This window comes from Sebastes fasciatus, chromosome 20 (genome assembly GCF_043250625.1).
Source record: "Sebastes fasciatus isolate fSebFas1 chromosome 20, fSebFas1.pri, whole genome shotgun sequence".
NCBI lineage: Eukaryota > Metazoa > Chordata > Actinopteri > Perciformes > Sebastidae > Sebastes > Sebastes fasciatus.
The window spans coordinates 7,588,170-7,606,925 of NC_133814.1; the positions used below are offsets into that span (position 1 = coordinate 7,588,170).

At 41.2% G+C, this 18,756-nt stretch overlaps 1 protein-coding gene across 1 annotated transcript in view; it reads right to left on the reverse strand.

The window, feature by feature from the left end:
* The window catches only part of LOC141758888 (sulfotransferase 2B1-like), a 326,098-nt gene extending 313,870 nt beyond the window's left edge, over nt 1-12,228 (reverse strand). The window contains exon 1 of the mRNA XM_074620668.1: nt 12,219-12,228. The gene's annotated coding sequence lies outside the window, so the exon portion shown is untranslated. The remainder of the gene's footprint in view (nt 1-12,218) is intronic.
* Between the last annotated feature and the right edge of the window lie 6,528 nt (nt 12,229-18,756).

Genomic DNA, 18,756 nt, shown 5'->3' on the forward strand with positions numbered 1-18,756 from the left:
CACGATGCCCACAACCACTTCACACACACAGGCAGCCTTTCCCCTTTCCCCTTTGCCCTGCAGATGTCGCTGTTGAGGCATTTTAATCAGGATTTGAATAATGGATTTTTTCCAAAGAAGAGAGAAAAAGTATTGTATAAATAATAATGAGATTTGGTAATGGTTTATTTCAACCAATTACTCTTTTTATATTTTGATCTCCCTCTTGCATCTCAGAAAAATAGAGGAGGAGCAACCTCCTCTGCTTCTATGGACAAGCCTCCACTGGCACACACACACACACACACACACACACACACACACACACACACACACACACACACACACACACACACACACACACACACACACACACACACACACTAGTTTCCCACTATTCCATTCCCAAGCGATCACTGCATCAGGCATTCATTCCCCTTTGCCTGTGTATTCATGTAATATCTATGTTATTTAGCCCAGCAGATAAAGACCTGTTTGATCCACGCTTTACCGTCTCCGATGCACACACACCCACACACACACACACACAGTCACATACTGTACACACACCCTCCTACATCGATGGGAACTACCACCCTTATTCCATTTCCCTGACTGAATATATTATTCTGGCCCTCTCCCTCCGCCTCGGCTTGACAGGGACAGATTGAGCCGACCCCTGATAGCTGCAGTAGCTATTGTTATGGGAAATGGAGCTGCACATTTACATTTACTCATTCTATTACTTTGATGGATCTTCCGGGCGAGCAGGCAGCTATTTTATCGTTAGGGCGCGATGTGTCTTTTGGAGTAATGCAGAAAGAGATTGAGGACAGGTACTGAAAATGCTTAGAAAAAAAAGTGCAGAAGTTTGCTATCAAACAGCGCTGACGTTGCAGATAGCGACTAGTTAGTATAGGCCTTACAGCAAGTCAAGATTTACCAAGAGGGTAATGATGCCGTTACTGTACGTTAAATGAACAAAGGGAACAGTCACACTTACGGAAACATGGATTGCAATGCTGTCTGGTTGATGTTGGCAAGCAGACAAGGTACATTTTCACACGCTGGTAAGCAGCAGGGCCTGTTTCACACATCCAATCCCTATTATATGATGCAATAATTGTGATTTATGCAGAGTTTACATGCTGCAGTCACAGAATGTAGAATAGCCCTGCTCACACTAAGGGCATTAATATTCATATTTCTTGCCGACAAGCCAAATAACTTGAAAATAAAGCAATAATACAAATTATCATATTCAACTGAGAGAGAGAATGAGATTTGTAAGCTGATACAATAGTGATCTGAATGGTGTCTTTCTGTGGCAGTGGCTAGCGGACCTCACTAACACAAAGTAAGATAAACACAATATGTATATACAACCATGGATAGCAAGTTTATTGCAAGATGAGGGTTATTTATCTTAACAGCTCGCTGCAGATATTATTATTACTTATCTGTTTAAAAGAAGCTGCATTGAATCCCTTATCTTCCAGTTAGCTAGCGGTTCCTACTCGCAAACTCCCTCGTCTTTTGAGTGATTTGTGTCTTTTACTTTTGGCTTCTTGTTTGCCACTGATAAGTGCTTCTCCTATATTTTTTTATTACGCAAGATGCAGAAGGTTGTGTCTATCAAGGCTGCTGTTTATTTGAATCGGATATGGCAAAAGTTGAAAAGTTTACCCACAACTTGAGTTTTATTGTTGATTGGATGCTTTAAAGGGCCCCTCCAGACACGTTTTAACATGTATATAAATTGCTCTACTTCGAATAATGAAAAAAAAGTTCAATTATCGTGTTAAAATTTCTGAAAAGACATCTTTCTCCTTGGAAAAATTACTATTGGGCGAAATTACATCGTTATCATGATGTTTTCAAATATAAATTTGTAAAATTAAGTTTTTGGTGAGAAACTTGAATAAATCCAGTTGTTTAAAGGAGATGTTTTCACAGCACAAAATACTTGTCTGCCGTGATGGCAAGAAGGGAAGAAAGTTAATTTCAGACCCAGATCATACCCCATAACCCAAGACCTGTGTCCGCCCATATCCCAGCCTCCTTCAATAGGCCTTGGATGGCGACAGCCAAAAACCAAGATGGTGACGGCCAAAAACCACGATGGCGACTGCCAAAAACCAAGATGGCGATTGCCAAAACCAAGATGGCGACGGCCAAAAACCGAGATGGTGGTGGCCAGAAACCAAGATGGCGATGGCCAAAAACCTAAATGCGGCTGCCAAAAAACGAGATGGCGACTGCCAAAAACCAAGATGGCGACTGCCAAAAACCAAGACGGTGACGGCCAAAAACCACGATGGCGACGGCCAAAAACCGAGATGGCGACGGCCAGAAATCGAGATGGCGATGGCCAAAAACCAAGATGGCAACTGCCAAAAAACGATGTGGCGACGGCCAAAAACCAAGATGGCAACAGCTAAAAACCAAGATGACGACTGCCAAAAACCAAGATGGTGACGGCCAAAAACCACGATGGCGACGGCCAAAAACCGAGATGGCGACGGCCAGAAATCGAGATGGCGATGGCCAAAAACCAAGATGGCAACTGCCAAAAACCGATGTGGCGACGGCCAAAAACCAAGATGGCAACAGCTAAAAACCAAGATGACGACTACCAAAATATTGAGCTCAAGGCTTGTGACTACTTTAGATTAAAATGCATTAAAATCCTTCTACATGGAGCTATGAGACTGAATGGTGGTGCATGAACAGCATGCTCATGAAATCAATGCTCCATGCAGTTGACATAAAAGATTTCACCTTAAAAAAAAATTACCATCCAAGCTGTGTTGCTATACGAGGAGGACCGGAGGACAGAGGAACTCAAAGACAAACCAGTAAAGCCTCAGAGAGGAGACACTTGATAGATTTGTTGTGCAAACACAACTTCACCTCTGCAGCGAGAGATCCACTCAAGGTAACTTCACTCACATCCCTGTCGGGTTTCTCCTGTTGTATAATACATGGCCAAACCTGAGCTAAAAGCACAACTTTGCAAATGAATAATGATGAAAGGAATGTACAGTGTTTGTGCCATCGCCAAGGTAGCAGGTGTACACACACACACACAACAGCTCATACATAAATGCTTAGGTTGGAATAAAAACCCCTTTTATGTTAAGTCATCACACAAAGTTCTAGTTCTACAGTTCTTATACAATTTTCCTCATATTGCGATTAATCATAGCTTCAAAACTCCATTTGCTTTGATAACAGATTGAAATAATGGCTCTGTTTGTCCTTCGGGTCAAGTTAATTCAATGACAGTTGGTTTCCTACTGTGATGCTTATCAGCCATTAGGATTCAGCCCAGATGTAGTTTTAAAAGACTGAATTTATTTTCTTTTTTTTTCACGCTGGCCTTTGGGTCAGTTCACCCAGCGACAATAGGTGACTAACATTCTGTCTGAAATGAGAAAATAAAGCCCCTTTCAGAAGGAATACATAACACTGCTGGTTTTAAATATAAATGTTCGGGCTTTACTTTGGTCTAGAGCTGTTGCGTAAATGTTCTGTGATGGTTTTATTGAAACATGACAGTACTTTTAGTTTCGTTTTACAGGATATCTGGCGCAGAAGGGAGCAGAAGAGTGTTCTAGATGTTCTCACCACTGATGGACTCCAAAGCCTATTTCGTCAGGTTAGCTCCCTCTTCTCACTTGTTGATCAGCTAATACATTTTCTCATAAATGTCACCATTTATTATTTTAAAATATCATAAAGTATATGACTCTTCTGCCTCTTTTATACAATTCCGCAACATCTGAGGACAGAATGACAAGATTTTAGGTTGTGACTCTGTTGTTTCCATTCAATTAACGAGCAAATTTGAAGGAAAATCCATTAAAATGGAAACGCATCTATTGAACGCCCTCCACTCAAATACTATATATCTGTCTTCACTGCCTTCTCTGTTTCTGTTTCACCTCTGATGCCGAAGGTGGTTGGGTGTGGCCGGAGGTGTGCTCTGTTGTGCACCTGTGATCACACACAACAGTGATGTCACGGGGTACTAACACACCCTAGAGCAGTGGTTCTCAACCAGGGGTCCGTGGACCTCCAGGGGGTCCTTGAGGAAGTTCCAGGGGGTGCCCGGAAAAATGGGGAATATTTTATTTTCATTATTTAATTCACTATAGAAGTGAGCCCAATGTGAGTAAGAGTCATAAGAGTGATTATTCGGATCATAGGTTTAATTTTTCCACAGTTATCTCCTCAACTGTAGTTGACAACTACAGAATTACAATATCTAACAACCAAAACTCTTTTCAGATGGAGGTCCTCTGCAGTGAAATCTCATCAAATAGCGGTCCTTGAAAAAAACAAAGTTGAGAACCGCTGCCCTTGAGTACACTTCTGCATCACTATAGCAAAGTAAGAAGTCAAACCTATGGAGGTCAGGCAAAAACAAGATTTTCAGCAGTTACCAAGATGTAGCCAAGAACTATTTCTATGCCGTTTAGTCTCAAAACCAGCGCACATAACAAACAGGTCAGAACAGTATCCGTGAGCAGAAAAGCATCCCTGCGAGGTATTAAAACACCTGCATTCTATATACAGTATACATACATTATATATTTATATACATTGTTAATAAATAAATAGTCTTTCAAAAACAGGTACCTCAGAAAACGAAAACATTTCAAACTTGTCATTTTTTATTGAAAACTTTTGAACAGTGGTGTGTGTGTGTGTGTGTGTGTGTGTGTGTGTGATGGTTGTACTTACTTCAATGTCCTGCATCCGCCCCGACCAACTTCCTACAACCTTTGTGTGGTACAAGAAAATAACACTTCCTGGGTTGGACAAAAAAAAAAACATTATCAGTGAACATAAGTTAGGCAGCAATTATGTTAGCTCTTAAAATATTTTACCAAGTAGTTCAGCAGTATAAAAACATCACTTTTTGTTATGATTTGTTATCAGATGATCATCTTAAAGACATCTTGATAGCGTTGTGATATGTATTTTCCGTATATCCAACTATATAAGAGCTGCATCTGCATTCTTTCAGGGCAGAGTCAGAGTTTTTCACACGAATCAGCATTGTGGCCTGATTGAGTGATTTCTTCTTTATCTGATCTAATCTCTGTTTCAAGGAGACATTACTGAAAGAAGAGACTTAAATGCAGCATCTGAGGACACACAGTATTTTCTTTATCACAGTGAGGCTTTGTACCTGCAAAATTGGTATTTTTGTTTTATCTCCCCTGTACTCATTTGTCAATTTGGCGACTCTCATTGAATTTAAGTGTGCAAAAGTGGATAGATAGGTACTTAGTATTTCTTGCCTGTTTCGATTTTTAAAAAAGTGCATGGCACAAAGTAGAGCTGACTGTGAACTGTTGCTCAGAAAGCTGCATTTCAAATAATAGATATTCATGGTACCTTTTATGGTCCAGTATGTTGGTCAGATCTGATGTGAATAGATATAAATCACTCAAACAGATAAGATTCAATACTTTTCATTCTAACTCAGTATAATGTCGCCATGTAAACAGCCGTGATATCAGAAGGGGAACCGTGATTGTGTGCAGAGTGGAGATTGTGGGATCAGCGAACCTTTCTTACTACCAACTCGTCACATTCTAACGCTTGGTCCCTCTATGTCTGATATCAACTCTTTAGCGCCTGTATGAGACGCACTGGACTTTCAACTAACTCCAATGTAAACCCATCCACATAGTGCATGTACACACAATGCCAAAATCTATATGGAAAATCTTGGTTTTCACCTCTGGAATCCGAGCGCCCCCCGGTACCTGGTGCAACACGAGACTACACGCTATTTCATAATCATCTAACGTTATTTATAGAACGTGTGAATGTTATACCGTTTTGAAAACCTGGGGTCTTCAGCTTTCAGAATCAATAAACCAAGTGTATGTAGTCCAAACTACGTCTTATCACCAAGTATTCTAACAATAAAGTCGTACAGAAGCAAACTTCGTAAATATAAGAACAAGTTGTGATCAAAAGATCCACGATCATTTTCACATATAATGTACTCTTTCATGCTTGGTATCCTTGGAAACCAGAAATTCAGTGCTTTCAAACCGGACCTTAAACGCACCTCGTTTCACATACACAGCCACAGACACAGAGGGTGAAACATAGTTTGTCAAACTTCACATTTTACACAAATCAAATCAAGCAGCAGTGGTTAGATTGGAGCAAACATGGACTGTTTTGTCCTTGTTTTGTAACGTTGTAAAACTCATCTTTACATCCAGGAACAATACAATAGTGTCCCCTCTTTGTTTTCTTCTGTCCTGTGTCTCCGTCTTTCACGGTCTCTACCGGTTGTATCTGCGTAACTCAGCCGAGCCAACTTGCTACTTACAGATGATGGCATGTATAAACTGGGAAAGAGAAGATGGCATTAGATTGTGGCCAGCCAGCAGTCACACGAGATTGCCTCAGGTAAGATCTGGAGAGGAAGGAAGTGAAGCAGTTCCTGTTTCCAGGGGTCAAGAAGAGAAACCACACAGAACAACCACCAGGGGGTGACGGATGCAATTCACACCCATCATTAACACTCCAACAACCACATCCAAACTCATTATCTCAGATAGCCTTACATTAGCCAAAGACATCGGCTTACACCCACAGTCTACATCCGGTGAGTCGGACTTGGTCAGGACAAGGCCCCAGCTGTAAGCCTTAACCCCAACCACATGTAGAGGAACTACTGCTCCTGACAAGCACTCAGCTACATAATTGATTGGCTTATGCTGGTCAGCAAACAAGTCCATGAGTCAGGCAAGCATGTAGGAGATGCACAAGTCATGTACTTGCTCTGCACCGTCACTTTAAATAATACACTAGCGGCACTATGTTTCCATTTGGAATTCACTGCAGACCAGGGCACTTTTTTAAAAATGTTATCAGATGGAAAGCAACGCACTCTGACATGCAACATACTAAGCCTTTAATACGTAAAACAACCCTGCAAGAGAACTGGAGAACGATTTAACTCGAGAAGCAATTTTTTCTTCGCTTTGAATAACATGCACTGTAAATTATTATCAGTGTTTCACAAGATGCAGCTGTAATAATCCGCAATAAATTACATTATAATTACATCACAGGCCTTAACTGTGATATTCACAATGTAATACAGGATTGTGAAATTGATGCAAGGTATTGCTGATACAGGTGTGATTACTGCGAATTCATCAGGAGAGGTTTCTCTACATACCAAATGAATGTGTAAAATTTATCATATTTTTGTGTTTATTTGAATTTAACCTATTTTTCAATGTTTTACGTTATTGATGGGTTAACAGATAAAACTGTTTTTCAGTATTTTACAAAGGTTTTTAAGTGTAAGTTTACAGCCCAGTACTGGCTACTGAGTTGCATTAATGCAACTACGTAGTAGCCAGTAATTTACTGTCAGTCAAATATTTTACAGTGTACAGCGTACAATGAAATTCTACAACAGCCTACTGCCGAATCACATTAATCTAAACATTTACTGTGAAGTTACAGTTAAATAGAGTAATTCTACAGCAGCATACTGCAAAATTGCGGTATACTGATGGCCATTCACTGTGAAGTTACACTTAAAGGTCCCATATTATAAAAAAGTGAGATTTTCATGTTTTTTTTATTATAAAGCAGGCTTGAGTCCTATATAAATACTGTGAAAGTGTCGAAGCACTCAATCCACAGGGAAATACACACAGCCCGTATTCAGAAACTCTGCATTTGAAACAAGCTGTCAGGATTTCTGCCCATTCGTGATGTCACGAATATACAATATTTAGACCATTGACACAATTTTAAATGTAAACATTCTAAATGTGTCCCAGTTTATTCCTGGTTGCAGTGTATGAGAATGTCATCAGCTGACAGGAAGTACACATGGACCCAAGCTGTTGCCTAGCAACGCAATTCTGTTGCAATTCCGTCAAAATGCGGTAAAACGGAGCGTTTCAGACAAAGGGTAAATACAGGCGTACTCAGGCAGACTGTATGAGGAAAATAAAGTTGTTTTTTTAACATTACAGCATGTAAACATGCTCTAGTAGAAACACAAAATACAAGTATGAACCTGAAAATGAGCATAATATGGGACCTTTAAATAGAGTAATTCTACAGCAGCATACTGTTAAATTACAGTAATATACTGGCATAACTACTGTGAGGTCCCAGTACAAAGCTGTCATTTCACAATACCTTACTGTAAAAATGATACAGTATCTTACTGTGAAAGTGATGCAACTAGTAGCCAGTAATTTACTGTGAATGCACGGTGAAATAATTTACAGTGTAAATAATAATGAAAATTTCATATCCAGTTGCCTCTCAGCCTTTAATCACTAATCAACAAGACCCGGGTAAACTCTGACTTTACAGCTGCCTGGCAGAAGTGGATGGGGGGGAGAGGAAAGGAGGCACTGGTTGAATCCCAGAGAGGTCTGTCAGATGAGAGCGATGTAACACATCTGGCCTGTCGGCTGCTCCCACGTCTTTAATATTCACAGGAACTCCCAGGAATCCGCTGTAAAAAACCCACAATGAATAATTGATGCATGTGGTGCCACAGAGCTCCTTCCTTCTGTTAATTGGATTTCAAGAAAAAAAAAAAAGAACTGAGAAATAGGTAATAAAATAAGAAATCAAGAGATTATTTCCATGCTGCTGGCAAGGCTGTTACAGTGCGGGCAGTATGGCCTTAATTATTCATTCTTTTAAAGACCTGCTGTCCACGGGTTGACCTCGAGCTGACCGACGCTTGGACCTTCCGTGTTCACAGGAAACGTGCAGTTTACGCTTGTTACATGCATAGTGTCTTTTCAAAATAAACTTCCGTGTTCACAGGAAACGTACAGTTTCTGCTTGTTACATGCATAGTGTCTTTTCAAAATAAACTTCTATGTTTACAGGAAACATGCAATTTCCGCTTGTTACATGCAAAGTGTCTTGTCAAAATAAACTTCCGTGTTCACAGGAATGGCACAGTTTACGCTTGCTACATGCTTAGTGTCTTTTCAAAATAAACTTCCGTGTTCACAGTAATCGTACAGTTTACGCTTCTTACATGCAGTGTCTTTTCAAAATAAACTTCCATGGTCACAGGAAACACAGTTTCCCCTCGTGACATGCATAGTGTCCTTTCAAAATAAACTTCTGTGTTCACAGGAAACGTACAGTTTCCGCTTGTTACATGCATAGTGTCTTTTCAAAATAAACTTCTGTGATCACAGGAAACATTTTTACTAGACTCTCTGGCAAAAGTCCTGTGCTTTTTGACCCATACATCCACCACGACCTCCTCCCATACTCGTCGTTTGCCAAAAATACATACAATTTTGTGTCTATTTCACGAACTGCTGTGCGACTGGGCTGGCAAAACACATGCGACGACACTCAACGCTACACCGAGAACTGCCAGTTCTATGAACTTGTCCGTTCTCAGCAGAGGAGTTCAAACCAAACAGCCCACAGGAGATGTGCATTTTCTCTGAAGCTGCAGGCTACAGCCATTTAAAGAGCAAAGAGAAGGCAGCCCATCTGTTGGCTAATAAAACCATGTTAAAGCAAGCAGGAGAGGCGGAGAGAGGAAGGTCATAATATAGGCAGCAGTCCTTCATGTTTCACTGCCCCACTGCTGCCTTTATGCCTTTGGTTACTAGCAAGCCAGCGACACTCGCTGAGTTGTTAAAACAGCTACACACATTGGAGGAAATTTATGGCACGCAGCAATAGAACAGGCTTGTTTTAGAGCTCTAAAGGCCGTTATCTGTGTGTGAGACCGAAGAGAGAGTCTGTATACTATCAGTGTGTACTCAGTGACACAATATAGTTCAGTAACCCATTACACGTGTTTTACACGTGGTTTTGAAGGACAAACAACATACGTGTCATTAGTTTGGGCCGTTTTACTCCACAAGCCCGGTGAGATGATCCAGTGCTTTCATTATAGGCTGGTCTGGTAGACGCTGCGGATGTGGCACGGCACTGAAATTATCCAGCACCTCTCTGTGGAGACGGAATCAAAGAAAAAGATGAGGTCTAGATCTGATATGCTCAATATCTCTTTCCCTGAAGCGCATACCTACGCCTGAATATAACACATACATAATGCATTATGTTATTATGAGAGCTGCTGTAAGCCTGGCGTTGTAGTAAAATGCACATAAGACATTAGAAGTACTTAATAAGGTCAAATATCCCAGTGGGTTTTAATGGCTTTTCTACCCAATTTGCATCAAAGTTTATAAGGAGCTCTGTGTGGCTATAATGTATGGAGTGTGGTTATGGTAGCCTGTAAATCCTTAATGGCAGCTCCTCATCTGACTCAGGTACAGTGTGGATGTACTTATGTTTATAGGGAAATATGAGATATTTTATTTTAAATGTACTGTTAATGGCCACTGCATCAAGTAAAGGGAAGACAACATTGCATTGTAACAGTAGCAAAGGTGAAGATGTAATCTATCAGCATCTTGTTTATGAATTCTGTTTGGCTTTAAAGGGTTACTGCAGGTCTCAAAACTGTGCTGGAACCCTCCCAGTATTTTTGAAACATGCAACAGAGGAGCACCGACTGACTCGCGTCTGCAGCCCGTTCTCAAAAGACGGTGTCACGATAATGCACAAGGCGTTTCACGTGGAATAAGTACGCGTTTTCTTGATTTCCGCGTGTCATTTGTATTTGTATGTCATGTATCCTGTACTGAATGCAATGTAAACACATCCACGTAAAATGCTACAGTAAGAGTTAGTGACGTAGTATAAAAAGTGAAAAAGACAACGTATGGGGGGGCGAGTGGGGAGGTGGATGGGTCCAACAAACACCGCACTTTTAACCAGGAGACCGGTGTTCGAGACCGTTGTTGACCGGTATTTTGTTTTGTAAGCTACGTTAGTGACATTTTTCACGTGTTTGTCTGTAGTTGTTTCCGTACTTTACTTAGTTTACTTACTTATTTTAAGCCAAACTACACTAACTAAGTTGTTTTCTTGCCTGGACCTAACTGTGGACGTTTGCGTGGCATACAAACGATAAAAGCAAAAGATACGCGAAAACGCTAAAATGCGTACTCATGACACGCGGAATGTCTGTGTAATGTTGTTGTATTTATACACATACCCAGACAAAAAATAGCTGGACAACAAAGAGAACAAAACCACTACAAAGAGACACAAAATTACTTTGAAAGAGGCGAAACAACCATAGACAAAACATTTCTGGACAAAAAGAAGCTAAACAACTATAAAGGCCTCAAAGCTGGACAACAAAGAGACCAAAATAACTAAAAAGAGACACAAAGCAACTACAAAGAGAGACAAAACAACTACAAAGAGACACAAAACAACTACAAAGAGACCACAAAAAGATACAAAACCACTACAAAAGAGACACAAAACAACTACAAAGAGACACAAACTAACTACAAAGAGAGACAAAACCGGTACAAAGAGACACAAAACAACTACAAACAACCACAAAGCAACTAAAAAGAGACACAAAGCAACTACAAAGAGAGACAAAACCACTACAAAGAGACACAAAACAACTACAAAGAGACACAGACTAACTAAAAAGAGACACAAAACCGGTACAAAGAGACACAAAACAACTACAAAGAGACCACAAAAAGACATAAAACCACCACAAAGAGACACAAAGCAACTAAAAACAGACACAAAACAACTACAAACAACCACAGAGCAACTAAAAAGAGACACAAAGCAACTACAAAGAGTGACAAAACCACTACAAAGAGACACAAAACAACTACAAAGAGACACAGACTAACTACAAAGAGACACAAAACCGGTACAAAGAGACACAAAACAACTACAAAGAGACCACAAAAAGACACAAAACCACCACAAAGAGACACAAAACAACTACAAAAAGGAGCTAAACAACTACAAAGCCTGTGTGTCTTTGGTAGAAGCGGTGGGGGGGCCTTTTGCATGTCTGTGCCCAGGGGGCCATTGTCTCATAATCCACCCATGGTTGTACCTTTAAAATAAACCCCTTAAAATAATGGACCATACAAATAGCCTACGTTTAAACGCTGTGACTCATTAAACACGTGTCCGTCAAGGTTAATTCCCTTTTGCAAATTCTCCAGTGTAGCTGACTTTGAAAATGCTTCAAAGTAAAAGACTTTAATGACTATTGTGTCCATCATCTTAATGTCAGCCTTACAAAGGTGGGCTGGGTGTTAACATTTTGAAATTAGTCAGTAGACTGATTTGTATGCTGCTGAATCCCTGTCAGTATCTTAAGCATTTTAATTTATTTTCGTTTTGATAAAGAGTCTCTGCCTTTGGTGGTCCTAAACTTTGGGTCCCAGCTGATTGCATATGTGATGTAACACCACCACCACCACCAGGCAGCTGAACCATGGGGACAAAATTCACTCCGCACAAATTAAGGAAAGCATGTATGTAATAATACTGTCTCGGAGGATAAAGAGCTGTCTGAATAGCACCGAGCTGCAAAGGGAGTGAGAATACATGAATGGTAAAATTAATTAGCATCCTCTGAGACAGTGTGATGTTAGTCCAGGGTGAGTCGGCTCTCAGCGGTTCGGAGGCCTCAGAAGAGGCTGGTGATTATGGAATAAGTAGATTATACAGCTCATCCGCACTCATCACTCTGTGAGGAATTTTGGAGTGGGAAAAATTCATACAATCAAAACTGAAACATCATCTCCTCGCTAATTGTTTCTAAACAGCAAGTGCAGTTCACGGGCAAGTCATCACAACAAGCCTGATGAATATGTAGTTTTACAAGTGATTATTGCAGTGGATGGAGATTGTTTTCTTTTACTTCTTCTAAGTAATGCACATTTATCTTGTCAAGTGTTGTTTTTGAAGTTGCGCTCATGCATTATCCATAAGCACTGAAACATTTGCTATTAAATTATATTACTACTAAACATATCAATCAATTCATATTCTTAATCTGTTAACAAACACAAGACTTTCAACCAGGAGGCCGTTGTTCGTGTCCTGTGTGTAAGTAACGTTGACTTATTTTCTCACGTCAGTTTTTAGACACGTGGCTTGTCGGTATCATCAGTCCCGTGAGACCTGTGAGTCGCTTGTCGTTGAAGTTAACGTCAACCACGACCGTATCCTAACCCTACCTAAGTGATTGTGTTGCCTAAACCTAACTTCCTGTGAAAACAGAAGTTTATTTTGAAAGGACACTATGCATGTAACAAGCGATATTGAAACGCCGTCCCTGGTCCGTCCAAAAGTAACGCAATAGGGGGTACCCCGGTCTTATTCAGCATTCGGTTGTACTTAGCTCTACCCTCTCGTGTCACTTCTGGTTGCAAAAAAAACAAGATGGCGACGGTTACCGAACTCCAGGCTTCAAAACCGTAGTCCACAACGTCACGGTGACTACGTCCACTTCGTCCACTTCTTATACACAGTCTATGGGTTTGGCATTCAGTGCCGTCTTGGAACTAACTATGACATTCTAGGTACCCCTCTAGTGTCAGTTGTGGACGTGTCAGTTTCCACTCGTTACATGCATAGTCTTTTTAAAATAAACTTCCGTGTTCACAGGAAACGTACAGTTTCTGCTTGTTACGTGCGTACAGTCTCTTTTTAAAATAAACCTTGAATGTAGGTTTACTTAGTTTTTAGGTTTTCTTACGCAACAAAACTACTTGGTTAGGTTTATACAACAACAGTACTTGGTTAGGCTTAGGAAAAGATTGTGCTTTGGGTTAAAATAAGTACGGTTCTTATGTAAAATAAGTATGTTGTTTGTTTTGTTACTGGCATTAGTAAAGTACTGAAGTAACTTAAGTTACAATAAAATGAAAACTAACACACAAAATCCCAAATGGCTGACTTCCAATCGGGTGAAAATGTTTTGATATGTTCTTATAGATGAGAGCAATGATCCCACCACCCATCAACTCTGGCTTGCATTGGGGGGGGGGAGCTATGGAGCCCGCTGGCCACGCCCAAGCCCAATCGCTGCAGAAATATGCAATGTTCGCCAGTTCAGAGGTGTGTACCAATTTTTGGGAGTCTTCATGCATCCCAAGCCCTTCAAAAATACGATTCCGCAGCAGAAAAATAAGTAATAATAGATTTCTTTGCACTTTTCCTGCCAGGGACACCGCTGGGGCCCCTGGCACTTTTCGTGCTCGGGCCCTAATAAGTCAATGTTGACTTGGTTCCACACGGGAAATGAACAGCAGTGTCCCGAAAGGTGAAAGTCATGTGTTTGAACCGCCCGACCCAGAACCTCAGATATTACTGTGTGACATTCAGAGTGTGAAGACAGTTGTTGGTGGGAAAGAAGCCTAAACACCCAGTCAAATCTAGATAAATGAGGTTTAAAAAAAACAAAAAAAACTCAGTATAATTGATATCAAGCCCCCTCGCTTCCAGAGGCATTGACTCAAGTATTCCCCTAATTGAATCAAGGAGAAAAGTTTGACTCCACTGCAGCAGGGGCTGATTGGAAGCCCCACTTCTGCGACACATCTGGACAGGTGTGTCTCAAGAGTCAACACACATACGGAGATTTGCACATTTTCGATTTGGCTCAGCAGCTGTTCCGCTCCAGTCTAGCTCCCAGCGTGCCATCGCCTTATTACGCTCGTATTAATATAATATCATTAAGTGTCCTCCTGAACATCTGAGCGCGGCAATTCATACACACCTCGTAGCGTTCATTCCTTTTGGCAGGGGCCAGATAACGGTCGAGTCCAAGGAGATGTATACTGCGGAGTCACGAGGGTCGAACTGATTATTTGTTGGGATGAGAGGATGATTGGAGTATGTGGTGGAGAGAGGGTCAACCAGAGTAGGCGGTTGGGGAGGGGGGGGCAGTGAATCATTTGGCGTATTTATTATCCGTCCTCCAGCTTTAGCTCAATCCTGCATCTCCTAGATCAGGTAGAATAATGGCCTCCATAACCTTGGGCGCTGGTGGCCTCTGAAAACTCTCTCCTCAGCCTCCCCCCCTTCGCTATCTTTTCATTACAGATCTGTAAAAAAAAAAAAAAAAGGTACAGATCAGATAGCAAACAGAAAACGCACATGTGCACGGGCACTCCCACCTGCTTGAAGGCAGTATTTCTCTCTAGGGCAGGGCGACAAGAAGAAGAGGCGTCGTGAATTCATTGGGAGATAATGAAGGAATGGCTGGAGAGAGAGGGATCGATGCAGCCGAGTTCTGTTGACGGAAACACACAACGGAGGGCTGGGTGATTCACTTAACACACAAGGCCAGGCTGGATACTAAATCTATCAACATCTGGACGTGTTTCTGTGTTCAGGTTTAAACCAATATATCGATCATTTTAGTTGCTTCTGATAAATGTTCCCTGCTGTGGGGAATTTCTTAAAATTTTTAGCATTTTGATAAAAAAAACTAGCCCCAAAACCTCAAGAATCCAATAACTACTTCAGAATTATTTCCCTTAACTGGGTCTCTGAAAAGCCATTTCCTGTCCCACTAAATTTCTCCAATGAAAAACAAACCAATGAGGGTTTTTAAGGAGATTTAGTATAGGCCCTTACGGCACGCTAAGGAGGCTGTTTTTGGAGGTTTACAGGCTCCCAGCTATTTGAAATAAAACCAATACTCCTTTACTCAGGAATATTGCAAATATAAAGTCAGGACTGAAAAGATAATAAAATAACCCTGACAAGATGTCACTTAGCCCAGCTGCTCTATGAGTTGCACTATAAAATTTATAGAGCTAGTATAATAGCTTTAGCGTTTTGGCTGGTGCGCCTCGTCTTAAACCATAAAAGTGCAATCATTTTGGGAAGAGTTTGTGGGCATCAAACCATTACACGCACATGGGATAGTTGAACCTAAACCTGACATTTTTAAAATCAACTTGCTGCTATAAGATCCACACAATCGTAAGACAGTTATTGAGGTTGGCCAGTGATGCTGGGCGATAAATTAACCCTTACCCTAACCCTAACACTTAAAGTGAAGTGTCTGAGCCAAATTTTCTCACTTCCAACTCATCAAATACAACTGTTTGGTAAGTACCCCTAAGTATCGGAAACCGTCGTACTGTATGGAGGCACCCTTTAGCAACAGTATGTGACCAGCCGGGTTTTCAACTAACTCCAATGTAAACCCTCCCACGGCGTTATTCAACGGACGAAGCAACTGATGTAGTATTAATAGGGCGTTAAAGGTGGGCGGGAGGGGTGGTGGATGGGTCAAACAAACATAAGACTTTCAACCACGAAACCAGTGTTTGTGGTCCGTGTGAACGTAAAAGTTGACCTATTTTGTCATGTCAGTTGTTAGTCACATGACTACTTGGTATTGTCAGTCTCATGAGTCACGTGAGTCGCTAGTCACGTCAACCACGACAGCTGGTTGACGTGACTAACTAACCCTAACTAAGTGGTTGTGTTGCCTAAACCTAACTTCCTGTGAAAACGGAAATTTGTTTTGACAGGATGTCAAATTTTTACATGTAACGAGTGTATATTGACACGCCGTCCCTGGTCCTTCCAAATGTAACGCAACAGGGGTTCCCCGTGCGTCGGTCTCCGAGGCCGAGGGGCACTGACCAAGCGGCGATATTTGACGATGTGATGTCTGAACACCCCTCTCCAACGGGGGGGATCGGGGGAGGTGCATCCATCAAGTTTTGTAACTTTCTGAAACAAACATTCTGACATTCATGCCCACTTCATGCAGGTGTGCAGAGGTGCTACCATCTGGAGCTACTACTTCCACCACTTTTTGTGAGGAGAGACGGTGCGGAAGTGTCCCCTTGTCCCCATTAGTATGAATCATTGCATCTTGCCTGTCTCCATGATGGCAAGCTTTGTCCCTGACTTCAAGTGTGGCCATTCAGACCAGGGGCGCAGTTGCACAAAAGACTTGCTGTAGATACTTAAATGTACCTGTAGCATAAAGCTTCCCTATGAGTGACGAATGTAAGACTCGCACAATGCATTATGGGTGGAATACGACGCTACACAGAAGAAAAAAAATGGCCGATACAACAGCAACACCACACTAAGTATGGGAGGAAATAACAGAAAAGGTAAACAGCATAAATCTGAATGTCATTGGAACCGTTAAAAATGTTAAGAAACAATTCAAGAATATGGTACAAGAATCCCCAAAAGTTATGAATTAACAGCTGAAATTGTTAAAAACAATTAGCTTAAAGTAATGCATAAACAGTTGTAATGGTTAGCTAAAAGTAATGGATAAAGAGTTGAAGAAGCTAAAAATGTGCTAAAAGTAACACATAAATAGTTGAAATAGTTAGGTAAAAGTTAGCTAAAAGTAATGAATGAAGAGTTGAAAAAGCTACAAATGAGCTAAAAGTAGGTAAGTTAGGCTCAGTAATGTTAGTTCACATTAAAAACATTCAACCACCAAAACATGGGGTGGCTTTTATGACGCAGTGACAATAAATGCAATGTATTTGCCACCAAGGTCAATTAGCGCTGGCACTAAACAAGACATGATCATTAGGGTTATTTTTGGACAGTGTCAAGTCCAGTCAAGTCTATTTATATAGACCAATATAACTAATGAAAAATTTGCCTTAGGGGGCTTTAAAGTCTGTACAGAATACGACACCCTCTGTCCTTCATAACCCTCGTTTCAGATGAGGAAAAACTCCCGCCTCAAAAAACTCTTTAACCCGGAAAAAATGGAAGATACGCAAATGAGAAGGGCTCCTCTCCCAGGATGGACAGATGTGCAGCAGATGTCGTGAGTACAGAATAACCAACAGAATAAAATGACAGTTTAGACAATCAAAATGACAGAAGTATACATGGAACGTAAACATAGTCTATATGAAGAAAAGAACCAGGAGGATGTCAAGCAGCTTCTCCTGGAGGACGGAGATCCAGATCCAATATGCAGGAATGAGGCAGCCAGGGGACAAAGAGAGAGGTCCCAGGACGGCAAAGAGAAGCCTAAGTTAAAAGAAAGAGAGAGGGAGAAAGACACACACACGGCTGTGCTTATGGGACACAACAGAGTGGATTAGTTTCAGATATTGTGAGGAGTAATGGAACAAGAAGGAGCACCCACAGTGAGCTGCAGGTGACAGGCCTCAGGCCTCCACCTCCTTTACCAAACAGCCACTCTTACGGTGCTCTGCTGTTTTTGTGGAAAACTCACGCCATGCTCAACATAAAATCACAATACAGTTGCCCATGGCATGACAGCAAAAAAGGCCAATAATGACTTGTTTTTAAAGATACGTTTGTTTGGCTGTACTATAAACAGATACAGCAGCTGCTTCTCTGTTGTTTGTTTGACAAAAAAATGCTGTTTACTGCCACCAATGTTCCGGATACGTGTAGTATTGTACAACACTTGTAACCATATCAGCAACCACTTTCGTATATAAAGGGAAATAGGGCTGAAATCTTGAGGATTATAACTTTAAACCCCGGCTCAGTCAGTCGACACATTCTCACTCCCAACTCATCAGATACCGCCGCTTGTTCAGTGCCCCTCGACATCGGAGACCAACGCATGGGGTGCCCCTTTTGCGTTACTTTTGGACGGACCAGGGACGGTGTGTCAATATTGTTACATACATAGTGTCCCTTCAAAGTAAACTTCAGTTTTCACAGGTTTAGGAACCTGAACGGGCTGTTCTAGTTCATCCCAAAGCCATTGGATGGGGTTTAGGTCAGGAGCTAGCTTTGTGCAAGGGGGCATTGTTGCAAATATTGAAACAGGAAAGGGCCTTCCGCAAGCTGATGCCAAAAAGTTAGTCAAACGTCACGTCTGGC